Source organism: Macaca mulatta, chromosome 6, assembly GCF_049350105.2.
Source record: "Macaca mulatta isolate MMU2019108-1 chromosome 6, T2T-MMU8v2.0, whole genome shotgun sequence".
Taxonomy (NCBI): Eukaryota; Metazoa; Chordata; class Mammalia; order Primates; family Cercopithecidae; genus Macaca; species Macaca mulatta.
In genome coordinates, this window is record NC_133411.1 from 39,295,816 (window position 1) to 39,307,241 (window position 11,426).

At 43.6% G+C, this 11,426-nt stretch overlaps 1 long non-coding RNA gene across 1 annotated transcript in view; it reads left to right on the forward strand.

The window, feature by feature from the left end:
- Positions 1 to 10,962, forward strand: part of LOC106998722 (uncharacterized) — a 158,401-nt gene extending 147,439 nt beyond the window's left edge. Inside the window, exon 3 of the long non-coding RNA XR_001445260.3 lies at positions 10,807 to 10,962. This is a non-coding gene — a long non-coding RNA (uncharacterized LOC106998722). The remainder of the gene's footprint in view (positions 1 to 10,806) is intronic.
- The last annotated feature ends 464 nt before the right edge of the window (positions 10,963 to 11,426 follow it).

Genomic DNA, 11,426 nt, shown 5'->3' on the forward strand with positions numbered 1-11,426 from the left:
CTTTTTTCTCCTCCCTGGCAGCCACTGTGTTTTCAGATGTTTATCCAGGTCCTCAGTGGCTGCGGTGAGGCCTGGGGGAGGGGAGTGCCCTGAAAGAGGGGTTCTTCTGGGCTTCTAGAGCCCATCACATGGATGCCCGTGTGTGTGTGTATGTGTGTGTGTGCGCGCATGTGCACATGTGTATGGGTGCATTTCGCTGGTTGACAGTGGTCTGTATCTCTGGATTGCAATGTCATTAGTCCTAGATGAGCCCACGTTGGATGCCTTTTTTGGGAACACTGGGATCATCTGTGCTCTGAATGCTCCATCTCAGTGGTCTCAATTTGATCAGGACATCCGGATTTTGTAACATCATTTTCTAACTGTTCCCCCGACCCTGATTCCATCCTTCAGAGCTCTGAGGACATGTAACTAGAAGCCACTCCAATTACGCTCCCCCTCTGTGGTGGACCCGTGTCACCTGCCGCCCTGGCATCATCACCCAGGCATGCACTGTCACACTCCCAACCGGAATGTCAGCTTGCTGTTTGAGATTCACACCGACACTCGGTCCCCAGAGGGCTCCTCCTGGAGCCAGGGTGGCCTGCGCTTGGGAACACATAAAAGCACAGGAGTCCCCTCGCTTTTTGGCAGCACTTCAAGCACTAGCCCAGTGAAGAGATCTTGACAGCATACTTGTAAACTCCACAGGCCCCAAGGGCTCAAACACCACGATATTTATGCTCACGGGTGGGGAGCCAAAACAGTTGGGTTGTTATGCAGACATGGATCTCTTACTCAGACCAGCATTTCTGACACCTGTTAATTGGCATTTGAAAGAACTGAGTCGAGGGGGGTGGGGGCCTCGGGAGCTGCTGCCAACCTGTACCTGAACTGCGGGGAGTCCTGCAAGGTTTTGGCCCCTCCAGCTGGTCAGAGATTCCCTGGAGAGATGAGCAAGTGAGTCCCAGGGTTGCCAGAAAGGATCATCAGAGAAGGAAGAAAATAGGAAGGAGGGTGAGAAGAAAAGAGACCAAGAGGGAAAGAAAAAACTAGAGAGGGCGGGTATTTTTAGATTTGCTAGCGCAGAACTTTGTGCCTGCAGCACCCAGGTCCCTGCCTCTGCAGCACCAGCTCTGCTGGCCCAGGGTAGGATATGCCCTTCTTCTCCCCTTCCCCGCTGGGGTGAGAAGTCTCACCGGTCTTTGAAGGCTAGAGACTACCTCCTCCAAAGAGCCTTCTCTGAAAACCCCAGAGAGCCAATCTCCTCTTCCTTCAGGAGTTCTTATTGTAACATACAGTTTAGAGCTCCAAACATTCTTGGGGGTGTCTTGTGTGTCTCCCCGACAATTGCCTCCACACCGCCAATTTTTAACTCCTTGGGATCGTATTAGAGACTTTTTCTGGCCCGCCATGCCCAGCACAGTCCTAGTTTCAAAGTAGATTCTCAGTATCCATGGCTGATGGATTGATTTTCCCCCCCTGGATGTCTTTTTCTCTTTTTGGGTTGCAGATCTCCTCGCCTCAACTTCCACTCAATCTGTTCCCACATAGCTTCAAGCCGACTAGCTGGGCTGTGTGCGTCTCCTTCTCTGCACCTGTCTCAAGGTGTGGACGGCCCATAGTTCGACCTTACGTGAGACTAGGTTTAAATGATGTAGTAAAAAGAGTTTCTATATTTCATTATTTGTGCTCAAAAAATATTCATCAAGTCTCTATTTATGAACTGACTTGTGTTCCAAAAGTCAGCTTGTGTTTTAGTTTGAATCCAGAAGTCTGTAGAAACAACAGTATAAATGAATTCCTTCATTCATTTCTTCAACAAATACATCTTGAGCACTACTACAAGTCCTGCATTATTCTATGTGCTGGGAAATCTGCAGGGAACAAAGCACATACAAACCCTTGTCCTCAGGGAGCTTATATGCTGGTCAGGGGAGACAGACAACCCCCAAAGAAGCAAGTAAAATACATGACATGTCAGATGATCCTAAATGCTAAACGCCATAGAAGGGAATAAAATAGGAAAGGAGAATAGAGTGTCAGACAGGGCTGGGATTGTACAAGAGGGAACTTGGTGTTCCCTCTTATATAATCAAGAAGCCAGAGTAGCTCAAGCAGAATGAGTACTGGGGTGAGGAAAGTACTGGGTGGTTTCCCTGGCCAGCCCACTGATAGTCTACCTAGCCCATAAGAAGTCTGAACTGCAATTCGAATTCAACCGTAAACATTTACTGCATGCCTATACTACCACAGGGATTAGTGCTAGGTGTTGGTACTAATTATTCAACTACTCTTAACCATGTTTCTATGGGAACATCCCTTCTTTGTGTCAGCTAGAGAGGCAATTTAGGACATTAGAAGCATTTCTTGATTTAGAGCCTCAGGCATTGGATTTGCTGCTGAGTGTTGCTTTTTGTCCTTGGGCAAGTTGCATATCCTTCCCAGTTCTGGATTTCCTGCAGATGATAATGACTGTTTTGCCTTTTGTGTGTGTGGTGTGTGTGTGTGTGTGTGTGTGTGTGTGTGAAAATTAAATGAGGTTAGTGCACATGAGAGAGCCTTGTAAAACATCAAACAGTCTACCGATGTGAGTTGTCATGATTTTAGGTGAATTATTCTGTCTTCTACATCGGGGAATTAAGGGACAAAGACTCAGAAACAGACATGTCTAGTGACTCCTCCATACACAGAAGTTTTGGGTAAGTTTTTTGTTGGCCATCTGATCTCTTCTGAAAAGGGTAATGAGGCCAGCCAGTTTCAAGATGGTGAATAACTCAGCTAAAAGTGTCAAGTGGGAGAAGAAACAGGTCAACGAAGACTGCCTGACTCTAGGGAAGGTTGTAGAGTAGAATTTGAGGAAAGGTTTATAATTCATTTCAAAAATGACAAGCAAGAAGACAGACCCAAACAAATCATTACACAGGTAAAATCACATTTCCCCTCTGGACACTGTTCGTTTCTCTCCATTTTCCTGTATCCTTCATGGCCCATTTTCTATAGTGTTTAAGCTGCCCCAAGTAACCCAGGTCCCACCACTCTGATTCCAGCCATCCAGTTGCTCCCAAGCCTGCCTACTTTCCCTCCCGTGCTCTTTAGAAGGGGGGACTCTGTAGAGGCAGATCTTTTATTGAGAGAGAACTCACTTCCTTATTAGAAGGCAGGCTGTTCATTCCGGAGAGCCCTTGTTATTAGAATGTTCTTTCTGAAAGCCGCTTAAAATCTGCTTCCCTGTGCCTTCTCCTAAGTCCTGGGTCACCCTCTGAGGTCTTCAGAAGCACCCTAACTCCTCTTCCAAGACACAGCTTTTCAGGTATCTGAGGATCAGTCCCTATCGCACTGCGCAAACCCCAACACACTCAGTTTAAGATTTTCTCCTTGGCCGAGCGAGGTGGTGCATGCCTGTAATCCTAGCACTTTAGGAGGCTAAGGCAGGTGGATCACCTGAGATCAGGAATTCGAGACCAGCCTGACCAATATGGTGAAACCCCATCTCTAATACAAAAAGTAGCTGGCTGTGGGGGCAGGCGCCTTAGTCCCAGCTACTCAGGAGGCTGAGACAGAAGAATTGCTTGAACCCGAAGGCGGAGGTTACAGTGAACTGAGATCAAGCCACTGCACTCCAGCCTGGGCAACAGAGTGAGACTCTGTCTAACAACAAAAAACAAAAAATTAAAAATTTAAAAAAATAAAATAAAAAACGATTTTCTCCTTATCCTTGGTGTTCTTCAATGTTGCTGTGAAATATTGAGGGGTTTTGTTGTCATTCTGTTTTTTTGTTGCTTTTTAATCCTGCTTCACGGTAAACACAGAAAACACAGTATGTGCTTTCTTTCCACTCTAAGAATTCATGACCTTCTTCAGTCATGAAGTCTTAAAAATTCTTTTTTAATTTTAATTTAATTTTTTTTTTTTTTTGAGACAGTCTTGCTCTGTTGCCCAGGCTGGAGCGCAGTGGCACCTTCTTGGCTCATTGCAACCTCTGCTTTCCAGGTTCAAGTGATTCTCATCTCAACCTCCTGAGTAGCTGGGATTACAGGCACACACCACCATATTTTTAGCAGAGATGTGGTTTCACCATGTGGGCCAGGCTGGTCTTGAACTGCTGAACTCAGGTGATCTGCCCGCCTCAGTCTCCCAAAATTCTGGGATTACAGGCACGAGCCACCATGCCCAGTCTTTTTTATTTTTAATTAAATTTTATTTTTATGTTTTAGAGATGGAGTCCTGCTCTGTCACCCAGGCTGGAGTGCACGGTACAACCATAGGTTACTGCATCTTTGAACTCCTGGGCCCAAGCGATCCTCCAGCCTCTGCTTCTTAAGTAGCTGGTACTATAGGCATGTGCCACCACAACTGTCTCAGTTCTTAAAAATGTTCAGCCATTTCTTCTTCAAGTATCATCAGTCTATCTTCCAGTTTTCTTAACAACACTTTTCTCTCTCTTTTTTTTTTTTTTTGAGATGGAGTCTTGCTCTGTCACCCAGGCTGGAGTGCAGTGGCCGGATCTCAGCTCACTGCAAGCTCCTCCTCTCGGGTTCACGCCATTCTCCTGCCTCAGCCTCCCGAGTAGCTGGGACTACAGGCACCCGCCACTTCGCCCGGCTAGTTTTTTGTATTTTTTAGTAGAGACGGGGTTTCACCGTGTTAGCCAGGATGGTCTTGATCTCCTGACCTCATGATCCGCCCGTCTCGGCCTCCCAAAGTGCTGGGATTACAGGCTTGAGCCACCGCGCCCGGCCTCTCTCTTTATTTCTCTGAGCTGTGAAATTCGTTAGAACCGTCTTTCAATTCACAATTTCTCTCTTTGATGATGACTAATGTAGTGTTTACCTAATATTGTTTTCTTTAATTCTATGTATGTATTTCAATTCCATACTACTCCTTAGAAGCTGAACTCCAGTCTGCCTCTCTTGCTCCAGGATTTCACTTCTTGTTCTGGATTACTTTCCCTTTCTTTCTTTTCTTTCTTTCTTCTTCTTTTTTTTTTTTTTTTAATTTACCCAAGATAGTACTTCAGAACATTTCTATTAAATTTCTATTGCACAGAAATGCCTATCTTAATGTACTGTTCTTCCTTTTTTCCCTTTCTTATATTTTAATTAGCGTGATTACGTTTTCGGAACATGGTTATGTTTTCTCAAAATGGAAGCTTAACTCTGTCTTGACTCTGTCCCTACTGTCCTTGAACTGCCCTCATGTGCCTGATCTCCTGAGCTTTCCTTAGCAGTATTGCTGTCTGTGATACCCAGAACTGAACGCAGAGGACTCCAGCAGGTGTCCTGAAGGTCAGTCTTAGGGACAGAGAACACTGAGCAAACAGGACTTCTAACAACACATGTTCTTTTACAGAAATATCTATAAGAGGATAAAAGGCAGACACCAAAGGAGTTTCCTCGAAGTAATTAATGGGTGGGCCTAACCTGTGTAGGGGTTGGGGTCATCTGTAAGGGCTACAGTAAACAGCCTCTGATAAAAATACCTCTTGATCCAGATGAGATCAGGCCAAATTCCAGGTAAAAAGAAGCCTCCAAGGGGAAAAGAAGTCATCGAAGGCCAGGCTGGGGGCCTTTGTAGAACTAGGAGACCCATCCATGCTTTGGCATTAGAGATAAGAGTGGTTCAGAAAAATCAAATCAAACACATCCATATGGACCTCAGGTGCTTCTTGACACCACATTAATCACCTGCCTCGTGTTTACTGTTACTCTATCATTGTCTGACTATAGGTGAGGTTGGCTGGAGAGCAACTGGAGAGAGGAAGTAAACCTCTATTCACAGGTTGCAAGAGTTCTCCTTGTTTACGGCAGAGAATGCACTTGATAGGAAAAAACAATCACAGGTCATTATGATTATTCTTCAGTTTGTCAAAACATCCCATCTGGTAGAAGAGCATGAAGTGCCCACAATTATTAGCCCTTTTCAAAATTGTGTGTGGAGTTGTCTGCTAAAAACGGTATGTGAGTTCTGAATTCCAAGCTTTTGAATCTCAGCTTTATCACCTACTAGCTGTGTGATGTTAGGGTGGTTTCTTAACTTCTCTGAGATTCAACTTTTACTAAATCACACCTTTTTTATTTTAAATGGGGATGAAATTAAATATTGCATATAAAGGGCATAGATTAGCTCAATAAACATTTGTATGCCCTATCCTTTGATCGGGTGTCATTTGACAGAGCTAGGGGTGAGGAAGAAAGGAAGAAAGCGGAAAAAAATAGAAGAATTTGTTTAAGAATGGGAGGAATTGTTAAGGGCTGTTGCAAAAGGACCTAAAGCCACTTTGGCCATTAGCAGTTGATGGAATCTAGTGATAAATGTCAGTTGCACCCAACAATTAGAGGTGGGTGGAACGGCATATCTTCTTCCCCAACAACCTGGCTACTTGGTAGTAACAAGGAAAGCAAGTCTCAGACCCAAATTCTACCTTATTCTACCCCATTCTGACATTGACCAGCAGTCAGGTCCCCAAACAATTCAAGCTGATCCTGTAATCTTAGAGTGTCCCACTCTCAGTCATTTAAGGCAATCTCCGGTGCATGAGAAATTTACGCTAAGGCATATGCATCAAACATTCTGACAGCAGAGTCAGTGCCCACATTCTTCACCATGCATGAGGTACAGAGAATAAATGAACTCCCAGGCCTGGAGCACCACTCTGAAGGTAGCAGGCTGTTGGGTTCACCAGATTCTTATACTCCTATCATGCCAGGACAGAGGTGTCTTTACAAACTTTCTAGCCAGTCATTTAGAGTGAACACCACTTATTTCACCAACAAAAAAGTGTTTTACCATTCTTTATGCTAATTAACCAACTCTCAGATATGGGCTTAGAATTGAGAGAGCTGTAGTATTTTCTATTTCTTCCTCTATGGCACACATTCCTGAATGAAGGTCTTTCAGTGCTCACGAATGTAGATTACAGTTAACTTGCATTCACATATATACATCACACAATCAACACTGAAGTATTTGAAGGGAAATTACAGGCCCTATAACAAGACAGTCAGAAGACTGGAAAGGACTATATTACCTTTAAATGAAAGCTGGAGAAAAATGGGAAATTGCAGTCACTTGTTTAGACAGGAACAGACAGTACTCCCTCAGATCTGAATGATTTCCATTTCATGGCTTGTTTATTATAATCCTGTTTTTTGGCCAGAAAATGACTTAGTTCCCACTCAAATTTGCTCATTCCACCACCATGCCCCTCAGTCCTCAAGAGACATTTCTGATACAAAAAAGTCCCCACTAGACTTGAAGCTTCAGAGCTAGGATAGCAAGAATCCATAAAGACCATGAAATTATATACCTACATCTGCACGTCTTTCAAATTCTAGTTTGCTAGGTACACTTGGATAGCTAACACATCACCTTAGGTAATACTTTTCTCAGCCTCTACTCTCCCTCTAACTTTCCCCATTAGCTTAGCAGAAAGACCTTGGGCTTCATCTATAGGCAGATTTTGAACAAAGCATGGGGGTGTTGGGATTGGAAGCCAGCACACACACTGAACCTCTCAGTATAGCCAAAGGTGATGGAGATACTAGTAGATGTAGACATCACTCTTCCTCCATTGCATAGTCAAACACCTGCATTTAATTATTTTCATTTAGCTGCCTATTATGAAAAACCACACTAGGTTAGGAGCCAAACGCCTGGATTCAAGCTCCAGTTCTGTCATTCACAGCTGGGTGTGTTTGGCGAAATCACCCAAGGCTTCTCAAGCCCAATTTACTAATCTGTCAAATGGGGCTAGTGAGTCCACCCTGACTCACAGGGTAGTCATTGGATCGAATGGCAGATCAGGCAGATTTTGCTTTGTAAATTATAAAGGGATTTATGGGTACAAAAAAGCATTTGTATCAATTATGTACACATGCTCAATTATTTCTTGTGAATATACCTTTTCAAGTAGATTTTAAGATTCTAGAAAGAGTCTAGATTTTAAGAGTCTAGAAGACTACAAGCTATATACTTTGCAGTAACTAACAGTGTCATGCACCTACTGGTACTTAATGTATAAATGAAATAATGAGATTCTCTATTCTGAAAATAACGCAGGGACTTGGCTTAATATCTTATAGTATGCCTAGGAAGAACATTCAACATAATAATTCATCAAAAAGTTATTGAAGACCTATTGCATTTAAAGTTCTGTGTAAGGCCTTGAACATAGGATAAGTAAGATGTGCCTCTGCCTTCAGAAAATTAAGTGGAATAAAGGGCTAAAAAAGGAAAGTCCATACTAAACACAAAGAAAAGGTTGCCAATTCACCCCACAAAGTGTTGGGGGTGGACATGAGGAGAGGAAGGAAGAGCTTCATACAGAAGGTGACACATGAACTGAGTCTTGAAAGATGAAAGAGTACTAGGTCTAAATGTCTAGCTTTCAACCAAAGCTTATAGGTTGAAACTGAATCCCTACGTGATGGTATTAAGGAGTAGGCTTTTGGGGTATGACTAGGTCGTGGGGGTAAAGACCCCATGAATGGAATTAATGCAGTTATAAAAGAGGCCCACAGGGCCTGTTCACCCTTCCCCCATGTAAGGATGCAGTGGGAAAGTGCCACATAGTCTATGAGAAAGAAGGTTCCTACCAAACCCTGAAGGCACCTTGATCTGGGACTTCCCAGCCTTCAGAACCTTGAGGAATAAGTTTCTGTTGTAACAGCAGTCCAAACAGACTTAGACAGAGGGCATTTAACAGCAAGGCATCATGTTCTCACTCATAAGTGGGAGTTGAACAGTGCGAGCACAAGGACACAGGGAGGGGAACCTCACACACTGGGGCCTGTTGGGGGGTGGGGGAGCTGAGGGAGGGATAGCATTAGGAGAAATACCTAATGTAGATGACGGGTTGATGGGTGCAGCAAACCACCATGGCACGTGTATACCTATGTAACAAACCTCCACGTTCTGCACATGTACCCCAGAACTTAAAGTATAAAAAAAAAAAAAAAAATCACTAAGGCATCCAGAGGGCAAAGGCGCTCTGTTCAAGAGGAATAATTGGAGCACAAAAGAAATAGAGTGAGACCAAAGGGTTACCAGTTATTTGTACAGCCAATGAGTAGGGAGTAAGGCGGGGTGTGGTCTGAAAGAGGTGAAACTAGAAAAGAAAATCTTTTCCCACTCTTAGTTTCTAAGAAAGAAGAGTTTTCCTAGTCACACTCCTGACTTTCCTCCCCTTTATTTTCTCCATCCTTGAGGAGGTGCAGTGACTTCTGCCTGGCAAACTGGGAAAGAGTAGATGGGCATGTTCTGCTCAGCCCCATCCTCCTTCTTTCTCTTGGGCTTGGGAACGTCTGCCACATGGAAGCCTCTTCTCAGTGCCCCAGTCCATATGCCTAGGATAGCAGGTGACTCTGCCTAATTTACGGGGTCAGGTAACCGGCCCATTTGGCTCTCATTCTAAGTTGTGTTCTCCAGTGTAGCCTGGATCTGTAATAAAGTTGATGATGTGGCCCAGTTGTCACCTTTTGTTTTATTTTGCAGTTCGTTCAGAGCCCATGTGTGTTGGGTGCCCCCCAGGTAGATCAAGGCCGGAATATGGAGGGCTTGGAATGTTCTGCCCAGGAGAGTCCAGAATCACGTGGCACAAAAGGTCTCCAACCTTGATGAGCATAAGACGAGATGCCAGCAAAAGGAAATAATACTGGCAGCCTTAGTAGAAAGAGCATGGACTGGGGTTTCAGGAGAACCGGGAGCCAGTCCTAGCTCTGCCGCTAACCACCTGCATGACTTTGGGCAAGTCACTTACATTTTCCAGCCTTTTCTCCTCACCAGTATGGTGAGTTGGGTTATCAAAATCACTAAGGGTCCTCTCAAATTATATAAACTTTTAAAAAGGGAGGATTTCCCAACAGGAGGAAGTTTTGACACCATTGAACACTGGGACAGATTGTGGAATTTCTTTCCTTAAAGATGTGGAAGAAGCAAGCGGTTTAGGATCCCATGTAGATGAGCAATTTAACATGTATGTTTGTCAGGTCCTCTATTATGAACGTATTACACTATCTCATTTCATCCTCATGCAAACCCATGAAATAGACAACGTTATCATTCAAATTTTACCAAGAAAGAAACTGAGGCTCAGAGGAGTTAAATAACTTGTCCAGAGCCTACAAATAATAAGTGCCAGTAGTAGGTTTTAAACATGGGCAGTCTGGCACCACAGCAGCACTCGCTAGCACTACATTGCACCACCTTGTGCTTAGGGGCAGCTCTGGGTCCTCTCCCAAGAGCCCATCGTGATCCATGGTGTCTCTGGAGGGACCCGTTTGCAGCTTCTCAGACACGTGCAAAAGGCAGGTGCTTGGCTAGTGTGAGAAACCAAACTCTTTTGGCTCTCTCTTAGCTCTGTGCCCTACGTTTTGACATTCAGGGATAAGAAGCATTTGTTTGGCAATTAATAATGCACTGCCTTGTGACATCTCTTGTTTGGATGTCTTTATTGTTTTTCAGTTTCTATGTGCTTATGATTTTTCTCCTTCCTTAATATTGATTGTATATTGATCATATGTCAGGCACTGTTCTACATGCTTTAAATATGTTATTTCACTTAACACTCACAATAACACTTCAGGATGGATACTATTATTATTCCCAGTTTACAGTTGAGAAAACTAAGGTACAGAGGGAAAGATATTATTATACTGCCCATAGGACAATGACATTGACAGCATATACTAGGCCTTCAATATATATTTGCAAATGGATTGATTGAGTCAAGGGTCATGTACTTCAAGGATTCCCTTTGCCCAGATCCTTCCATAGTCTTCTATTTATTCTCTGCTTACTCCAGTTTTTACTATGTTTCCTTTACAGACTGTGTCTAAGATGCCAATTGAAGACTGGAACAGCCATTTGAATGTGGGGTATTCCTGGAAGCCTGTTCTAGTAGGCACTGGAGAAGCCACAGGAGCCTGTCAATATAGAATAGACACACTTTGTGCTCAATAATAATTCACTAATTGACGAATATATTGATGGAGTGTTGGTTTGCTTCACAATCTGCTGGTAAAAACATACTCATTTTGGATGAATTTCAGGTCTTATAGGTAAAATTTGTTTTTGCTTTTTCCATTTTGTTTCAATCCCCTAACTTTTGGCTTTCTTTGCCACTTAGAAGCAGAAATGGGAGAAGTAAAATCAGCAGAATGAGGGCTGCATGCAGGTAGACACACTTTCTGAACGTGTGTGTGTGTGTTTGCGTGTGTACATACATACATATTTCTTAGTTTGGAGAAAAATACCTTTCCCCTCTATCCCTTGGATATCCTATGAACTGTATCTCAATTCCAAAGCCACAATTCCCAGTTTTCCTTTGGGATCTGATGAGAGTTTCATCTTCTCCAGTGGGAATGCATCCACTGTGGACATACCAGTCTTCCCTAGCAATACACTTTGTAAACCAACACAATCTGACTGTAGCTGGGACAATAATC